Source organism: Pseudophryne corroboree, unplaced genomic scaffold (genome assembly GCF_028390025.1).
Source record: "Pseudophryne corroboree isolate aPseCor3 unplaced genomic scaffold, aPseCor3.hap2 scaffold_1273, whole genome shotgun sequence".
NCBI classification, from domain to species: Eukaryota; Metazoa; Chordata; class Amphibia; order Anura; family Myobatrachidae; genus Pseudophryne; species Pseudophryne corroboree.
In genome coordinates, this window is record NW_026967898.1 from 4,941 (window position 1) to 23,173 (window position 18,233).

Consider the following 18,233-nt stretch of genomic DNA (forward strand, 5'->3'; position numbering starts at 1 on the left):
GTTTTGGAAGCAGGCTGATGGGCAGCCCAGGATTGCTTCAGTCTGGGCTTGGCAGGTCTGGAAACATGAGCTTGCTTTGGGTATGCCTGACCTTGGGTACGCTTTACCTGGAAGATGAAAGGGCCAAGAAAAGTACTTTTAGCCTTCTGCGTGGTAGGAGTCATACTAGGTAGGCAAGCTGTTTTAGCAGTAGCCAGATCAGCTACAATCTTATTGAGGTCTTCTCCAAAAGGAGATTCAACTGAGGCAGCACAAGGGAACTCTCATCTGGGGACAACAACTGCAGGGAGAACACATATTTTCAGATGAACATGGTAGGGCAGAAGGCTGCCTAATACTGAAGCACCCCCAAACAACAAATCAAATGCAACTTACTTGACAGAGATGTGCCTGAGCAACGGCCCTCCCCAGCCCTATCCCAAATCATACTTATTTTGCATAGGAGATACCATGGTCATGAAGATTGTTCTCCCAGGGTTAGGTTCATTCATTGCATTCTGGGTATGCTGACCCCTGTAATTTCCCCAAATGTGGGAAACTCGACTGCATTATTTGTGGTAGTGGGGGACTGTGTTTGTGCTTTCCTCTGGTCAGCTCTGGTAAAAGTCATATTTCTTTGTCTCAGATCTTCCTCTAGCCTTGTTCTTCTTTCGAGAGTTCCCTTGTGCTGCCTCAGTTGGATCTCCTTCACTTGACAGGGGGGTGCCCGAGCAGCGACCCTCCCAAGCTCTAGCCCAACTCCTACTTACCAGCCAGGTGAGATACTATGATCATGAAGTTGCTTCTCCCAGGGCAAGGCTCACCCATTGCACTCTGGGTGTGCTGCCCCTGCGATTTCCCCAAATGTGGGAAACTTGACTGCATAATTTGAGTGTTCCCTGGTCGGCTCTCATTTAATTCAGATCTCTTTGTCTCAGGTCTCTCTCCAGCCTAGTTTGCTGTCTGTTTCCACTTCTCTTTTCTTGAGCCGCTCCCTTCTATGCCCTTGCGCACTATCCTTACTTCTCCCGTCTGCTTACTTTGTGCCTTCCAATGCACAATGCAAACTACAGGTAGTGCTGCAGGGCCCACACCCTTTTACTTGCCGTACAGAGCAGCTCTGGAGCTGTTACAGAGCCCAGCTACTGCAAGAAATCAGCTTGAATGCTTCAGGGGCTGAGGCATAGCCAACATGAGCCCCACACCGAAGGAGGGTGGAGGTGTTTAATGCGAACTAGGGGTCATCCAAGCGCCGCAAATGGCCGCCATGCCCTGCACGCCCCTTTTCTCTTTTCACATGCAGACGAGGGTTGAAGCCAACTTTGACCCACTGCTTGGATGACATCACCATATGCAAATCCATCTGCTGCAGGCCTTCCCCCAGGAATGCTTGCACTAGTTGTTGCATTTGGTTTGTTGTTTGGGGGTGCTTCAGTATTAGGCAGCCTTCTGCCCTCCCATGTTCATCTGAAAATATGTGTTCTCCCTGCAGTTGTTGTCCCCAGATGAGAGTTCCCTTGTGCTGCCTCAGTTGAATCTCCTTTACTTGACAGAGATGTGCCTGAGCAGCGGCCCTCCCCAGCCCTATCCCAAATCATACTTATTTTGCATAGGCGATACCATGGTCATGAAGATTGTTTTCCCAGGGTGAGGTTCATTCATTGCATTCTGGGTATGCTGACCCCTGTGATTTCCCCAAATGTGGGAAACTCGACTGCATTATTTGTGGTAGTGGGGGACTGTGTTTGTGCTTTCCTCTGGTCAGCTCTGGTAAAAGTCAGATTTCTTTGTCTCAGATCTTCCTCTAGCCTTGTTCTTCTTTCGAGAGTTCCCTTGTGCTGCCTCAGTTGGATCTCCTTCACTTGACAGGGGGGTACCCGAGCAGCGACCCTCCCCAGCTCTAGCCCAAATCCTACTTACCTGCCAGGTGAGATACTATGATCATGAAGGTGCTTCTCCCAGGGCAAAGCTCACCCATTGCACTCTGGGTGTGCTGCTCCTGCGATTTCCCCAAATGTGGGAAACTTGACTGCATAATTTGTGTTTCCCCTGGTCGGCTCTCGTATAATTCAGATCTCTTTGTCTCAGGTCTCTCTCCAGCCTAGTTTGCTGTCTGTTTCCACTTCTCTTTTCTTGAGCTGCTCCCTTCTATGCCCTTGCGCACTATCCTGACTTCTCCCGTTTGCTTACTTTGTGCCTTCCAAACTACAGGTAGTGCTGCAGGGCCCACACCCTTTTACTTGCCGTACAGAGCAGCTCTGGAGCTGTTACAGTGCCCAGCTGCTGTAAGAAATCAGCTTGTATGCTTCAGGGGCTGTGGCATAGCCAACATGAGCCCCACACCGAAGGAGGGTGGAGGTGTTTAATGCGAACTAGGGGTCATCCAAGCGCCGCAAAAGGCCGCCATGCCCTGCACGCCCCTTTTCTCTTTTCATATGCAGACGAGGGTTGAAGCCAACTTTGACCCACTGCTTGGATGACATCACCATATGCAAATCCATCTGCTGCAGGCCTTCCCCCAGGAATGCTTGCACTAGTTGTTGCATTTGGTTTGTTGTTTGGGGGTGCTTCAGTATTAGGCAGCCTTCTGCCCTCCCATGTTCATCTGAAAATATGTGTTCTCCCTGCAGTTGTTGTCCCCAGATGAGAGTTCCCTTGTGCTGCCTCAGTTGAATCTCCTTTACTTGACAGAGATGTGCCTGAGCAGCGGCCCTCCCCAGCCCTATCCCAAATCATACTTATTTTGCATAGGAGATACCATGGTCATGAAGATTGTTCTCCCAGGGTGAGGTTCATTCATTGCATTCTGGGTATGCTGACCCCTGTGATTTCCCCAAATGTGGGAAACTCGACTGCATTATTTGTTGTAGTGGGGGACTGTGTTTGTGTTTTCCTCTGGTCAGCTCTGGTAAAAGTCAGATTTCTTTGTCTCAGATCTTCCTCTAGCCTTGTTCTTCTTTCGAGAGTTCCCTTGTGCTGCCTCAGTTGGATCTCCTTCACTTGACAGGGGGGTGCCCGAGCAGCGACCCTCCCCAGCTCTAGCCCAACTCCTACTTACCTGCCAGGTGAGATACTATGATCATGAAGGTGCTTCTCCCAGGGCAAGGCTCACCCATTGCACTCTGGGTGTGCTGCCCCTGCGATTTCCCCAAATGTGGGAAACTTGACTGCATAATTTGAGTGTTCCCTGGTCGGCTCTCATGTAATTCAGATCTCTTTGTCTCAGGTCTCTCTCCAGCCTAGTTTGCTGTCTGTTTCCACTTCTCTTTTCTTGAGCCGCTCCCTTCTATGCCCTTGCGCACTATCCTTACTTCTCCCGTCTGCTTACTTTGTGCCTTCCAATGCACAATGCAAACTACAGGTAGTGCTGCAGGGCCCACACCCTTTTACTTGCCGTACAGAGCAGCTCTGGAGCTGTTACAGAGCCCAGCTACTGCAAGAAATCAGCTTGAATGCTTCAGGGGCTGAGGCATAGCCAACATGAGCCCCACACCGAAGGAGGGTGGAGGTGTTTAATGCGAACTAGGGGTCATCCAAGCGCCGCAAAAGGCCGCCATGCCCTGCACGCCCCTTTTCTCTTTTCATATGCAGACGAGGGTTGAAGCCAACTTTGACCCACTGCTTGGATGACATCACCATATGCAAATCCATCTGCTGCAGGCCTTCCCCCAGGAATGCTTGCACTAGTTGTTGCATTTGGTTTGTTGTTTGGGGGTGCTTCAGTATTAGGCAGCCTTCTGCCCTCCCATGTTCATCTGAAAATATGTGTTCTCCCTGCAGTTGTTGTCCCCAGATGAGAGTTCCCTTGTGCTGCCTCAGTTGAATCTCCTTTACTTGACAGAGATGTGCCTGAGCAGCGGCCCTCCCCAGCCCTATCCCAAATCATACTTATTTTGCATAGGCGATACCATGGTCATGAAGATTGTTTTCCCAGGGTGAGGTTCATTCATTGCATTCTGGGTATGCTGACCCCTGTGATTTCCCCAAATGTGGGAAACTCGACTGCATTATTTGTTGTAGTGGGGGACTGTGTTTGTGTTTTCCTCTGGTCAGCTCTGGTAAAAGTCAGATTTCTTTGTCTCAGATCTTCCTCTAGCCTTGTTCTTCTTTCGAGAGTTCCCTTGTGCTGCCTCAGTTGGATCTCCTTCACTTGACAGGGGGGTGCCCGAGCAGCGACCCTCCCCAGCTCTAGCCCAACTCCTACTTACCTGCCAGGTGAGATACTATGATCATGAAGGTGCTTCTCCCAGGGCAAGGCTCACCCATTGCACTCTGGGTGTGCTGCCCCTGCGATTTCCCCAAATGTGGGAAACTTGACTGCAGAATTTGTGTTTCCCCTGGTCGGCTCTCGTATAATTCAGATCTCTTTGTCTCAGGTCTCTCTACAGCCTAGTTTGCTGTCTGTTTCCACTTCTTTTTTCTTGAGCCCCTCCCTTTTATACCCTTGTGCACTATCCTGACTTCTCCTCCTGTCTGCTTACTTTGTGCCTTCCAATGCACAATGCAAACTACAGGTAGTGCTGCAGGGCCCACACCCTTTTACTTGCCTTACAGAGCAGCTCTGGAGCTGTTACAGTGCCAAGCTGCTGCAAGAAATCAGCTTGAATGCTTCAGGGGCTGGGGCATGGCCAACATGAGACCCACACCGAAGGAGGGTGGGGGTGTTTCATGCAAACTAAGGGTCATCCAAGCACCGCAAAAGGCCGCCATGCCCTGCACGCCCCTTTTCTCTTTTCATATGCAGACGAGGGTTGAAGCCAACTTTGACCCACTGCTTGGATGACATCACCATATGCAAATCCATCTGCGGCAGGCCTTCCCCCAGGAATGCTTGCACTAGTTGTTGCATTTGGTTTGTTGTTTGGGGGTGCTTCAGTATTAGGCAGCCTTCTGCCCTCCCATGTTCATCTGAAAATATGTGTTCTCCCTGCAGTTGTTGTCCCCAGATGAGAGTTCCCTTGTGCTGCCTCAGTTGAATCTCCTTTACTTGACAGAGATGTGCCTGAGCAGCGGCCCTCCCCAGCCCTATCCCAAATCATACTTATTTTGCATATGAGATACCATGGTCATGAAGATTATTCTCCCAGGGTGAGGTTCATTCATTGCATTCTGGGTATGCTGACCCCTGTGATTTCCCCAAATGTGGGTAACTCGACTGCATTATTTGTGGTAGTGGGGGACTGTGTTTGTGTTTTCCTCTGGTCAGCTCTGGTAAAAGTCAGATTTCTTTGTTTCAGATCTTCCTCTAGCCTTGTTCTTCTTTCGAGAGTTCCCTTGTGCTGCCTCAGTTGGATCTCCTTCACTTGACAGGGGGGTGCCCGAGCAGCGACCTTCCCCAGCTCAAGCCCAACTCCTACTTACCTGCCAGGTGAGATACTATGATCATGAAGGTGCATCTTCCAGGGCAAGGCTCACCCATTGCACTCTGGGTGTGCTGCCCCTGCGATTTCCCCAAATGTGGGAAACTTGACTGCATAATTTGTGTTTCCCCTGGTCGGCTCTCGTATAATTCAGATCTCTTTGTCTCAGGTCTCTCTCCAGCCTAGTTTGCTGTCTGTTTCCACTTCTTTTTTCTTGAGCCCCTCCCTTTTATACCCTTGTGCACTATCCTGACTTCTCCTCCTGTCTGCTTACTTTGTGCCTTCCAATGCACAATGCAAACTACACACCCTTTTACTTGCCTTACAGAGCAGCTCTGGAGCTGTTACAGTGCCAAGCTGCTGTAAGAAATCAGCTTGAATGCTTCAGGGGCTGGGGCATTGTCAACATGAGCCCCACACCGAAGGAGGGTGGGGGTGTTTAATGCGAACTAAGGGTCATCCAAGCGCCGCAAAAGGCCGCCATGCCCTGCATACCCCTTTTCTCTTTTCATATGCAGATGAGGGATCCAGCCAACTTTGGCCCACTGCTTGGATGACATCACCGTATGCAAATCCGTCTTCTGCAGAACTTCCCCCAGGAATGCTTGTACTAGTTGTTGCATTTGGTTTGTTGTTTGGGGGTGCTTCAGTATTAGGCAGCCTTCTGCCCTCCCATGTTCATCTGAAAATATGTGTTCTCCCTGCAGTTGTTGTCCCCAGATGAGAGTTCCCTTGTGCTGCCTCAGTTGAATCTCCTTTACTTGACAGAGATGTGCCTGAGCAGCGGCCCTCCCCAGCCCTATCCCAAATCATACTTATTTTGCATAGGCGATACCATGGTCATGAAGATTGTTTTCCCAGGGTGAGGTTCATTCATTGCATTCTGGGTATGCTGACCCCTGTGATTTCCCCAAATGTGGGAAACTCGACTGCATTATTTGTGGTAGTGGGGGACTGTGTTTGTGCTTTCCTCTGGTCAGCTCTGGTAAAAGTCAGATTTCTTTGTCTCAGATCTTCCTCTAGCCTTGTTCTTCTTTCGAGAGTTCCCTTGTGCTGCCTCAGTTGGATCTCCTTCACTTGACAGGGGGGTACCCGAGCAGCGACCCTCCCCAGCTCTAGCCCAAATCCTACTTACCTGCCAGGTGAGATACTATGATCATGAAGGTGCTTCTCCCAGGGCAAGGCTCACCCATTGCACTCTGGGTGTGCTGCTCCTGCGATTTCCCCAAATGTGGGAAACTTGACTGCATAATTTGTGTTTCCCCTGGTCGGCTCTCGTATAATTCAGATCTCTTTGTCTCAGGTCTCTCTCCAGCCTAGTTTGCTGTCTGTTTCCACTTCTCTTTTCTTGAGCTGCTCCCTTCTATGCCCTTGCGCACTATCCTGACTTCTCCCGTCTGCTTACTTTGTGCCTTCCAAACTACAGGTAGTGCTGCAGGGCCCACACCCTTTTACTTGCCGTACAGAGCAGCTCTGGAGCTGTTACAGTGCCCAGCTGCTGCAAGAAATCAGCTTGTATGCTTCAGGGGCTGTGGCATAGCCAACATGAGCCCCACACCGAAGGAGGGTGGAGGTGTTTAATGCGAACTAGGGGTCATCCAAGCGCCGCAAAAGGCCGCCATGCCCTGCACGCCCCTTTTCTCTTTTCATATGCAGACGAGGGTTGAAGCCAACTTTGACCCACTGCTTGGATGACATCACCATATGCAAATCCATCTGCTGCAGGCCTTCCCCCAGGAATGCTTGCACTAGTTGTTGCATTTGGTTTGTTGTTTGGGGGTGCTTCAGTATTAGGCAGCCTTCTGCCCTCCCATGTTCATCTGAAAATATGTGTTCTCCCTGCAGTTGTTGTCCCCAGATGAGAGTTCCCTTGTGCTGCCTCAGTTGAATCTCCTTTACTTGACAGAGATGTGCCTGAGCAGCGGCCCTCCCCAGCCCTATCCCAAATCATACTTATTTTGCATAGGAGATACCATGGTCATGAAGATTGTTCTCCCAGGGTGAGGTTCATTCATTGCATTCTGGGTATGCTGACCCCTGTGATTTCCCCAAATGTGGGAAACTCGACTGCATTATTTGTTGTAGTGGGGGACTGTGTTTGTGTTTTCCTCTGGTCAGCTCTGGTAAAAGTCAGATATCTTTGTCTCAGATCTTCCTCTAGCCTTGTTCTTCTTTCGAGAGTTCCCTTGTGCTGCCTCAGTTGGATCTCCTTCACTTGACAGGGGGGTGCCCGAGCAGCGACCCTCCCCAGCTCTAGCCCAACTCCTACTTACCTGCCAGGTGAGATACTATGATCATGAAGGTGCTTCTCCCAGGGCAAGGCTCACCCATTGCACTCTGGGTGTGCTGCCCCTGCGATTTCCCCAAATGTGGGAAACTTGACTGCAGAATTTGTGTTTCCCCTGGTCGGCTCTCGTATAATTCAGATCTCTTTGTATCAGGTCTCTCTACAGCCTAGTTTGCTGTCTGTTTCCACTTCTTTTTTCTTGAGCCCCTCCCTTTTATACCCTTGTGCACTATCCTGACTTCTCCTCCTGTCTGCTTACTTTGTGCCTTCCAATGCACAATGCAAACTACAGGTAGTGCTGCAGGGCCCACACCCTTTTACTTGCCTTACAGAGCAGCTCTGGAGCTGTTACAGTGCCAAGCTGCTGCAAGAAATCAGCTTGAATGCTTCAGGGGCTGGGGCATGGCCAACATGAGACCCACACCGAAGGAGGGTGGGGGTGTTTCATGCAAACTAAGGGTCATCCAAGCACCGCAAAAGGCCGCCATGCCCTGCACGCCCCTTTTCTCTTTTCATATGCAGACGAGGGTTGAAGCCAACTTTGACCCACTGCTTGGATGACATCACCATATGCAAATCCATCTGCGGCAGGCCTTCCCCCAGGAATGCTTGCACTAGTTGTTGCATTTGGTTTGTTGTTTGGGGGTGCTTCAGTATTAGGCAGCCTTCTGCCCTCCCATGTTCATCTGAAAATATGTGTTCTCCCTGCAGTTGTTGTCCCCAGATGAGAGTTCCCTTGTGCTGCCTCAGTTGAATCTCCTTTACTTGACAGAGATGTGCCTGAGCAGCGGCCCTCCCCAGCCCTATCCCAAATCATACTTATTTTGCATATGAGATACCATGGTCATGAAGATTATTCTCCCAGGGTGAGGTTCATTCATTGCATTCTGGGTATGCTGACCCCTGTGATTTCCCCAAATGTGGGTAACTCGACTGCATTATTTGTGGTAGTGGGGGACTGTGTTTGTGTTTTCCTCTGGTCAGCTCTGGTAAAAGTCAGATTTCTTTGTTTCAGATCTTCCTCTAGCCTTGTTCTTCTTTCGAGAGTTCCCTTGTGCTGCCTCAGTTGGATCTCCTTCACTTGACAGGGGGGTGCCCGAGCAGCGACCTTCCCCAGCTCAAGCCCAACTCCTACTTACCTGCCAGGTGAGATACTATGATCATGAAGGTGCATCTTCCAGGGCAAGGCTCACCCATTGCACTCTGGGTGTGCTGCCCCTGCGATTTCCCCAAATGTGGGAAACTTGACTGCATAATTTGTGTTTCCCCTGGTCGGCTCTCGTATAATTCAGATCTCTTTGTCTCAGGTCTCTCTCCAGCCTAGTTTGCTGTCTGTTTCCACTTCTTTTTTCTTGAGCCCCTCCCTTTTATACCCTTGTGCACTATCCTGACTTCTCCTCCTGTCTGCTTACTTTGTGCCTTCCAATGCACAATGCAAACTACACACCCTTTTACTTGCCTTACAGAGCAGCTCTGGAGCTGTTACAGTGCCAAGCTGCTGTAAGAAATCAGCTTGAATGCTTCAGGGGCTGGGGCATTGTCAACATGAGCCCCACACCGAAGGAGGGTGGGGGTGTTTAATGCAAACTAAGGGTCATCCAAGCGCCGCAAAAGGCCGCCATGCCCTGCATACCCCTTTTCTCTTTTCATATGCAGATGAGGGATCCAGCCAACTTTGGCCCACTGCTTGGATGACATCACCGTATGCAAATCCGTCTTCTGCAGAACTTCCCCCAGGAATGCTTGTACTAGTTGTTGCATTTGGTTTGTTGTTTGGGGGTGCTTCAGTATTAGGCAGCCTTCTGCCCTCCCATGTTCATCTGAAAATATGTGTTCTCCCTGCAGTTGTTGTCCCCAGATGAGAGTTCCCTTGTGCTGCCTCAGTTGAATCTCCTTTACTTGACAGAGATGTGCCTGAGCAGCGGCCCTCCCCAGCCCTATCCCAAATCATACTTATTTTGCATAGGCGATACCATGGTCATGAAGATTGTTCTCCCAGGGTGAGGTTCATTCATTGCATTCTGGGTATGCTGACCCCTGTGATTTCCCCAAATGTGGGAAACTCGACTGCATTATTTGTGGTAGTGGGGGACTGTGTTTGTGCTTTCCTCTGGTCAGCTCTGGTAAAAGTCAGATTTATTTGTCTCAGATCTTCCTCTAGCCTTGTTCTTCTTTCGAGAGTTCCCTTGTGCTGCCTCAGTTGGATCTCCTTCATTTGACAGGGGGTGCCCGAGCAGCAATCCTCCACAGCTCTGGCCCAACTCCTACTTACCTGCCAGGTGAGATACTATGATCTTCACTGTTAGGGCAATCAGGATGTGGAATTCCCTGCCAGGGAAGGTGGTAATGGCGGACTCTGTAATTGGATTTAAAAAAGGAATGGATACATTTCTGAATGAAAAAGCTATCCAAGGTTATAATACTTAAAATATCAACATGGTTAATCCGGGGGTAACATGAGTTGTAGTAGCTAACTAGTCATAAAACATTATTCAGCAAGTATGTAGAATCATCACAACTTAAAACAGGTTGAACACGATGGGCAATTTGCCTCTATTCAACCTCAAAAACTATGTTACTATATGTTACTATATTACTATGTTACTGTAGTATACAGAACACCACAATGCAATGAGCAGTGATAGTGAGCACTGATGAGGATACTAGAACTGACACTGAGCAGCAAGATGCAGCACTGGACTATTAGTAATGTACTGTAGTATGCTGAGCACAACAATGCAGCACAAGACAATGAGCAGTGATACTGAGCACTGATGAGGATACTACTGAGAACTGACACTGAGCAGGAGAGACACACTACTAGTATTACTGAGCAGCAATAAGTATCCACTGATACTGAGCACTGATATTGAGATTTCCACTGAGAGAACATAGCCACGTCCTCTCCGCTCTCTCTTCAATGCACGAGTAAAAATGGCAGCAACGCGCAGCTCTTTATATGGAATCCGAATCTCGCGAGAATCCGACAGCGGGATGATGACATTTTCCCTTGTTCAGGTTTTCCGAGTCAGGCGGGAACAACCGAGCCTGCCTCGGAGGAGGAGTTCGTGGGGTTCGTGGGGAATTCGGTTCTCGGAGAACCGAACCCGCTCCTCTCTACCTTATACCCATCAATTTTTTTTATTTTCAATCTAAGCCCCTGCAGTTTTCTGTAAGCATCTGCTTTGCTATGATGATCAACAAGTCACAAGGGCAAACACTCAGGGCTTGAGGTGTAGATCTTAGGACCAGCTGCTACAAGCATGGCAGAGGTGTCACTATCACTGGTGACACCCAGAGAGGTGGCGAGGGAGATTGTAATGCAGTGCGCGCAGATAAGCAGTGCAATGGTAAAAAGGAGGCATGGTTTCATAGGTAGGGGCGTGGCCTGGTGGCCTGAATCTACATTTTGTTGCTCCGGGTGTCCCGGGGGTTGGGGGCTGCACCGGGGACTAGTGTGTGAGTGGTGCTGGCTCCTGCACAGTGACATGGCATGGCCACTAGAGATGTGCACCGGAAATTTTTCGGGTTTTGTGTTTTGGTTTTGGGTTCGGTTCCGCGGCCGTGTTTTGGGTTCGAACGCGTTTTGGCTAAACCTCACCGAATTTTTTTTGTCGGATTCGGGTGTGTTTTGGATTCGGGTGTTTTTTTCAAAAAACCCTAAAAAACAGCTTAAATCATAGAATTTGGGAGTCATTTTAATCCCAAAGTATTATTAACCTCAATAACCATAATTTCCACTAATTTTCAGTCTATTCTTAACACCTCACACCTCACAATATTATTTTTAGTCCTAAAATTTGCACCGAGGTCGCTGGATGACTAAGCTCAGTGACCCAAGTGGCCGACACAAACACCTGGCCCATCTAGGAGTGGCACTGCAGTGTCACGCATGATGGCCCTTCCAAAAAACACTCCCCAAACAGCACATGACGCAAAGAAAAAAAGAGGCGCAATGAGGTAGCTGTGTGACTAAGCTCAGCGACCCAAGTGGCCGACACAAACACCTGGCCCATCTAGGAGTGGCACTGCAGTGTCACGCAGGATGGCCCTTCCAAAAAACACTCCCCAAACAGCACATGACGCAAAGAAAAAAAGAGGCGCAATGAGGTAGCTGTGTGACTAAGCTCAGCGACCCAAGTGGCCGACACAAACACCTGGCCCATCTAGGAGTGGCACTGCAGTGTCACGCAGGATGGCCCTTCCAAAAACACTCCCCAAACAGCACATGACGCAAAGAAAAAAAGAGGCGCAATGAGGTAGCTGTGTGACTAAGCTCAGCGACCCAAGTGGCCGACACAAACACCTGGCCCATCTAGGAGTGGCACTGCAGTGTCACGCAGGATGGCCCTTCCAAAAAACACTCCCCAAACAGCACATGACGCAAAGAAAAAAAGTGGCGCAATGAGGTAGCTGTGTGACTAAGCTCAGCGACCCAAGTGGACGACACAAACACCTGGCCCATCTAGGAGTGTCACTGCAGTGTCACGCAGGATGGCCCTTCCAAAAAACACTCCCCAAACAGCACATGACGCAAAGAAAAAAAGAGGCGCAATGAGGTAGCTGTGTGACTAAGCTCAGCGACCCAAGTGGCCGACACAAACACCTGGCCCATCTAGGAGTGGCACTGCAGTGTCACGCAGGATGGCCCTTCCAAAAAACACTCCCCAAACAGCACATGACGCAAAGAAAAATAAAAGAAAAAAGAGGTGCAAGGTGGAATTGCCTTGGGCCCTCCCACCCACCCTTATGTTGTATAAACAGGACATGCACACTTTAACCAACCCATCATTTCAGTGACAGGGTCTGCCACACGACTGTGACTGAAATGACGGGTTGGTTTGGACCCCCACCAAAAAAGAAGCAATAAATCTCTCCTTGCACAAACTGGCTCTATAGAGGCAAGATGTCCACCTCATCATCTTCCTCCGATTCATCACCGTGTACATCCCCCTCCTCACAGATTATCAATTCGTCCCCACTGGAATCCACCATCTCAGCTCCCTGTATACTTTGTGGAGGCAATTGCTGCTGGTCAATGTCTCCACGGAGCAATTGATTATAATTCATTTTAATGAACATCATCTTCTCCACATTTTCTGGAAGTAACCTCGTACGCCGATTGCTGACAAGGTGAGCGGCGGCACTAAACACTCTTTCGGAGTACACACTTGTGGGAGGGCAACTTAGGTAGAATAAAGCCAGTTTGTGCAAGGGCCTCCAAATTGCCTCTTTTTCCTGCCAGTATACGTACGGACTGTCTGACGTGCCTACTTGGATGCGGTCACTCATATAATCCTCCACCATTCTTTCAATGGTGAGAGAATCATATGCAGTGACAGTAGACGACATGTCCGTAATCGTTGGCAGGTCCTTCAGTCCGGACCAGATGTCAGCATCAGCAGTCGCTCCAGACTGCCCTGCATCACCGCCAGCGGGTGGGCTCGGAATTCTGAGCCTTTTCCTCGCACCCCCAATTGCGGGAGACTGTGAAGGAGGAGCTGTTGACCGATCAAGTTCCGCTTGACTTGATAATTTTCTCACCAGCAGGTCTTTGAACCCCTGCAGACTTGTGTCTGTCGGAAAGAGAGATACAACGTAGGTTTTAAATCTAGGATCGAGCACGGTGGCCAAAATGTAGTGCTCTGATTTCAACAGATTGACCACCCGTGAATCCTGGTTAAGCGAATGAAGGGCTCCATCCACAAGTCCCACATGCCTAGCGGAATCGCTCTGTCTTAGCTCCTCCTTCAATGTCTCCAGCTTCTTCTGCAAAAGCCTGATGACGGGAATGACCTGACTCAGGCTGGCAGTGTCTGAACTGACTTCACGTGTGGCAAGTTCAAAAGGTTGCAGAACCTTGCACAACGTTGAAATCATTCTCCACTGCGCTTGAGACAGGTGCATTCCACCTCCTATATCGTGGTCAGATGTATAGGCTTGAATGGCCTTTTGCTGCTCCTCCATCCTCTGAAGCATATAGAGGGTTGAATTCCACCTCGTTTCCACTTCTTGCTTCAGATGATGGCAGGGCAGGTTCAGGCGTTTTTGGTGTTGCTCCAGTCTTCTGTACGTGGTGCCTGTACGCCGAAAGTGTCCCGCAATTCTTGTGGCCACCGACAGCATCTCTTGCACGCCCCTGTCGTTTTTTAAATAATTCTGCACCACCAAATTCAAGGTATGTGCAAAACATGGGACGTGCTGGAATTTGCCCAGATATAATGCACGCACAATATTGCTGGCGTTGTCCGATGCCACAAATCCACAGGAGAGTCCAATTGGGGTAAGCCATTCTGTGATGATCTTCCTCAGTTGCCGTAAGAGGTTTTCATCTGTGTGCGTATTCTGGAAAGCGGTGATACAAAGCGTAGCCTGCCTAGGAAAGAGTTGGCGTTTGCGAGATGCTGCTACTGGTGCCGCCGCTGCTGTTCTTGCGGCGGGAGTCAATACATCTACCCAGTGGGCTGTCACAGTCATATAGTCCTGAGTCTGCCCTGCTCCACTTGTCCACATGTCCGTGGTTAAGTGGACATTGGGTACAACTGCATTTTTTAGGACACTGGTGAGTCTTTTTCTGAGGTCTGTGTACATTTTCGGTATCGCCTGCCTAGAGAAATGGAACCTAGATAGTATTTGGTACCGGGGACACAGTACCTCAATCAAGTCTATAGTTGGCTCTGAAGTAATGATGGATACCGGAACCACGTTTCTCACTGCCCAGGATGCCAAGGCCTCAGTTATCCGCTTTGCAGCAGGATGACTGCTGTGATATTTCATCTTCCTCGCAAAGGACTGTTGGACAGTCAATTGCTTGGTGGAAGTAGTAAAAGTGGTCTTACGACTTCCCCTCTGGGATGACCATCGACTCCCAGCAGCAACAACAGCAGCGCCAGCAGCAGTAGGCGTTACACTCAAGGATGCATCGGAGGAATCCCAGGCAGGAGAGAACTCGTCAGAATTGCCAGTGACATGGCCTGCAGGACTATTGGCATTCCTGGGGAAGGAGGAAATTGACACTGAGGGAGTTGGTGGGGTGGTTTGCGTGAGCTTGGTTACAAGAGGAAGGGATTTACTGGTCAGTGGACTGCTTCCGCTGTCGCCCAAAGTTTTTGAACTTGTCACTGACTTATGATGAATGCGCTGCAGGTGACGTATAAGGGAGGATGTTCCGAGGTGGTTAACGTCCTTACCCCTACTTATTACAGCTTGACAAAGGCAACACACGGCTTGACACCTGTTGTCCGCATTTCTGTTGAAATACTTCCACACCGAAGAGCTGATTTTTTTGGTATTTTCACCAGGCATGTCAATGGCCATATTCCTCCCACGGACAACAGGTGTCTCGCCGGGTGCCTGACTTAAACAAACCACCTCACCATCAGAATCCTCCTTGTCAATTTCCTCCCCAGCGCCAGCAACACCCATATTCTCCTCATCCTGGTGTACTTCAACACTGACATCTTCAATCTGACTATCAGGAACTGGACTGCGGGTGCTCCTTCCAGCACTTGCAGGGGGCGTGCAAATGGTGGAAGGTGCATGCTCTTCACGTCCAGTGTTGGGAAGGTCAGGCATCGCAACCGACACAATTGGACTCTCCTTGTGGATTTGTGATTTTGAAGAACGCACAGTTCTTTGCTGTGCTTTTGCCAGCTTAAGTCTTTTCATTTTTCTAGCGAGAGGCTGAGTGCTTCCATCCTCATGTGAAGCTGAACCACTAGCCATGAAGATAGGCCAGGGCCTCAGCCGTTCCTTGCCACTCCGTGTGGTAAATGGCATATTGGCAAGTTTACGCTTCTCCTCCGACGATTTTTATTTAGATTTTTGAGTCATTTTTTTACTGATCTTTTGTGTTTTGGATTTTACATGCTCTGTACTATGACATTGGGCATCGGCCTTGGCAGACGACGTTGATGGAATTTCATCGTCTCGGCCATGACTAGTGGCAGCAGCTTCAGCACGAGGTGGAAGTGGATCTTGATCTTTCCCTATTTTTGGAACCTCAACATTTTTGTTCTCCATATTTTAATAGGCACAACTAAAAGGCACCTCAGGTAAACAATGGAGATGGATGGATACTAGTATACTTATGGATGACGAGTGACTGACGACACAGAGGTAGCTACAGCCGTGGACTACCGTACTGCGTCTGCTAGTATAGAGATGATAATTAATGATATAAAAAAAAATATATATATAACTACTGTAGGTATATATAATATAATGACGGACCTGGTGGACACTGTCAGCAGACTGCTAAACTACTAGTATGAAGAAGATAGAAAAAAACTTCCACCACAGGTAGGTAGGTATACAATTATGGACGAGCACTGACGACACAGAGATAGCCACAGCCGTGGCCTACCGTACTGCGTCTGCTAGTATAGAGATGATAATTAATGATATAAAAAAAAAAATATATATAACTACTGTAGGTATATATAATATAATGACGGACCTGGTGGACACTGTCAGCAGACTGCTAAACTACTAGTATGAAGAAGATAGAAAAAAAAACCCACCACAGTTAGGTATACAATTATGGACGAGTGACGACACAGAGGTAGGTACAGCCGTGGACTACCGTACTGCGTCTGCTAGTATAGATAATATACTAAATATATTACTACTGTAGGTATATAATATAATGACGGACCTGGTGGACACTGTCAGCAGACTCCTAAACTACTAGTATGAAGAAGATAGAAAAAAAAACCCCACCACAGGTAGGTATACAATTATGGACGAGCACTGACGACACAGAGGTAGGTACAGCCGTGGACTACCGTACTGCATCTGCTAGTATAGATAATATAATAAATATATTACTACTGTAGGTATATAATATAATGACGGACCTGGTGGACACTGTCAGCAGACTGCTAAACTACTAGTATGAAGAAGATAAAAAAAAAAAACCACCACAGGTAGGTAGGTATACAATTATGGACGAGCACTGACGACACAGAGATAGCCACAGCCGTGGACTACCGTACTGCGTCTGCTAGTATAGATTATATAATAAATATATTACTACTGTAGGTATATAATATAATGATGGACCTGGTGGACACTGTCAGTAGACTCCTAAACTACTAGTATGAAGAAGATAGAAAAAAAAAAACCACCACAGGTAGGTAGGTATACAATTATGGACGAGCACTGACGACACAGAGATAGCCACAGCCGTGGACTACCGTACTGCGTCTGCTAATATAGAGATGATAAAGATGAAAAAAAAAATATAACACTACTGCAGGTAAATATTTATATAATATATGTATGACGGACCTGCTGGACACTGTCAGCAGAATGCATTTATAGAATAAAAAAAAAACACCACAGGAGTGTTTAACTTTTTCAGGCAGACAATATACTGGTGGTCACACTGGCAGCAAAAGTGTGCACTGTACTCCTGCTATAACTGCTCCCCAGTCTCCCCCACAATTAAGCTGTGTGAGCAGTGAGCACTCAGCACAGTCAGATATACATAGATGATATATCATGCAGCACACTGAGGCTGAGCACAGATATGGTATGTGTATCGTTTTTTTTCAGGCAGAGAACGGATTATAAATAATAAAACTGGTGGTCACTATCAGCAAAACTCTGCACTACTGAGTACTCCTGACAAGTTCAACTGCTCCCCAAATTAGTAGTAAATCAAATGTCACTCGTCTCTATCTTCTAATCTAAACGGAGAGGACGCCAGCCACGTCCTCTCCCTATCAATCTCAATGCACGTGTGAAAATGGCGGCGACGCGCGGCTCCTTATATAGAATCCAAGTCTCGTGAGAATCCGACAGCGGGATGATGACGTTCGGGCGCGCTCGGGTTAACCGAGCAAGGCGAGAGGATCCGAGTCTGCTCGGACCCGAGCAAAAAAGGGTGAAGTTCGGGCGGGTTCGGATTCCGAGGAACCGAACCCGCTCATCTCTTATGGCCACCCAGCATGACGCCTCCCTTCTTGACCATGCTGTAATTGCAGTCGCACTGCAGTTCAGCGTGATCATAAAAAATGGTGTAGCCTCCTGCTGGTGCAGACTGTATGTGCGCGCAGGAAGCCGCCACCATTTTTGTGATCACAGCGGCTGAATGTGATGTCATACAGCTGCTGTGACCACGCCCCCTGTGTCTCCTCCATTGCAGACCCCATTTTGAAGCCTTGCCCCCGCACCGCTCCATCCCTGACTTGGAAATGGAGTGTTGCTGACCCCCCTCTCCCCCCCTGCCCCGATTGACAGGCAGAGGCGATCGCATTCTCTGCGGGGTGCCGCAGAAAATGCAGGCACATGCGTATGCTCTTAGCAATTTTTGCAGTTGGATCACTTATTGTGATTGCAATCCAACCTGAATCAGGCCCTATTACCTATCACAATGCGCTGCGGGCAGTACAAAATTGGTTTAATATAGGAGAAAAAACCCCAGACCTGTGCTCCTTAACTGTACCTGGTGGCTAGTGGAGCGGCTGCCCAGTAATCAGTGTCCACGCCAGTGCGCACACGGTCCACCCCCTACGGCCACGCTCCCCTTCATCAGCGGCCTCGTGATCCGGAAGGGCGGTGTGTGTGTGACTGACCTTAGGAAGAAACCGGAGCCTCCGCTG

At 48.9% G+C, this 18,233-nt stretch overlaps 16 non-coding genes and 1 pseudogene across 16 annotated transcripts; all 17 read left to right on the top strand.

Annotated features, from left to right (window-relative positions):
- Positions 1-425: 425 nt before the first annotated feature.
- Positions 426-589, top strand: LOC134993335 (U1 spliceosomal RNA). Its single transcript, XR_010197190.1, has one exon. It is a non-coding gene; the product is annotated as a U1 spliceosomal RNA (small nuclear RNA).
- A 152-nt stretch (positions 590-741) lies between these two features.
- On the top strand, positions 742-877 carry LOC134993286 (U1 spliceosomal RNA; annotated as a pseudogene).
- A 698-nt stretch (positions 878-1,575) lies between these two features.
- LOC134993328 (U1 spliceosomal RNA) lies at positions 1,576-1,739 on the top strand. The gene has a single exon (XR_010197184.1). It is a non-coding gene; the product is annotated as a U1 spliceosomal RNA (small nuclear RNA).
- Positions 1,740-1,891: 152 nt separating this feature from the next.
- Positions 1,892-2,054, top strand: LOC134993244 (U1 spliceosomal RNA). The gene has a single exon (XR_010197112.1). It is a non-coding gene; the product is annotated as a U1 spliceosomal RNA (small nuclear RNA).
- A 659-nt stretch (positions 2,055-2,713) lies between these two features.
- LOC134993332 (U1 spliceosomal RNA) lies at positions 2,714-2,877 on the top strand. Its single transcript, XR_010197187.1, has one exon. It is a non-coding gene; the product is annotated as a U1 spliceosomal RNA (small nuclear RNA).
- A 152-nt stretch (positions 2,878-3,029) lies between these two features.
- LOC134993253 (U1 spliceosomal RNA) lies at positions 3,030-3,192 on the top strand. The gene has a single exon (XR_010197118.1). It is a non-coding gene; the product is annotated as a U1 spliceosomal RNA (small nuclear RNA).
- A 671-nt stretch (positions 3,193-3,863) lies between these two features.
- On the top strand, positions 3,864-4,027 carry LOC134993340 (U1 spliceosomal RNA). Its single transcript, XR_010197195.1, has one exon. It is a non-coding gene; the product is annotated as a U1 spliceosomal RNA (small nuclear RNA).
- A 152-nt stretch (positions 4,028-4,179) lies between these two features.
- Positions 4,180-4,342, top strand: LOC134993254 (U1 spliceosomal RNA). Its single transcript, XR_010197119.1, has one exon. It is a non-coding gene; the product is annotated as a U1 spliceosomal RNA (small nuclear RNA).
- Positions 4,343-5,016: 674 nt separating this feature from the next.
- On the top strand, positions 5,017-5,180 carry LOC134993354 (U1 spliceosomal RNA). Its single transcript, XR_010197208.1, has one exon. It is a non-coding gene; the product is annotated as a U1 spliceosomal RNA (small nuclear RNA).
- A 152-nt stretch (positions 5,181-5,332) lies between these two features.
- Positions 5,333-5,495, top strand: LOC134993266 (U1 spliceosomal RNA). Its single transcript, XR_010197130.1, has one exon. It is a non-coding gene; the product is annotated as a U1 spliceosomal RNA (small nuclear RNA).
- Positions 5,496-6,150: 655 nt separating this feature from the next.
- LOC134993331 (U1 spliceosomal RNA) lies at positions 6,151-6,314 on the top strand. The gene has a single exon (XR_010197186.1). It is a non-coding gene; the product is annotated as a U1 spliceosomal RNA (small nuclear RNA).
- Positions 6,315-6,466: 152 nt separating this feature from the next.
- Positions 6,467-6,629, top strand: LOC134993242 (U1 spliceosomal RNA). The gene has a single exon (XR_010197110.1). It is a non-coding gene; the product is annotated as a U1 spliceosomal RNA (small nuclear RNA).
- A 659-nt stretch (positions 6,630-7,288) lies between these two features.
- LOC134993333 (U1 spliceosomal RNA) lies at positions 7,289-7,452 on the top strand. The gene has a single exon (XR_010197188.1). It is a non-coding gene; the product is annotated as a U1 spliceosomal RNA (small nuclear RNA).
- Positions 7,453-7,604: 152 nt separating this feature from the next.
- On the top strand, positions 7,605-7,767 carry LOC134993255 (U1 spliceosomal RNA). Its single transcript, XR_010197120.1, has one exon. It is a non-coding gene; the product is annotated as a U1 spliceosomal RNA (small nuclear RNA).
- Positions 7,768-8,441: 674 nt separating this feature from the next.
- Positions 8,442-8,605, top strand: LOC134993355 (U1 spliceosomal RNA). The gene has a single exon (XR_010197209.1). It is a non-coding gene; the product is annotated as a U1 spliceosomal RNA (small nuclear RNA).
- A 152-nt stretch (positions 8,606-8,757) lies between these two features.
- On the top strand, positions 8,758-8,920 carry LOC134993267 (U1 spliceosomal RNA). Its single transcript, XR_010197131.1, has one exon. It is a non-coding gene; the product is annotated as a U1 spliceosomal RNA (small nuclear RNA).
- Positions 8,921-9,575: 655 nt separating this feature from the next.
- Positions 9,576-9,739, top strand: LOC134993325 (U1 spliceosomal RNA). The gene has a single exon (XR_010197181.1). It is a non-coding gene; the product is annotated as a U1 spliceosomal RNA (small nuclear RNA).
- The last annotated feature ends 8,494 nt before the right edge of the window (positions 9,740-18,233 follow it).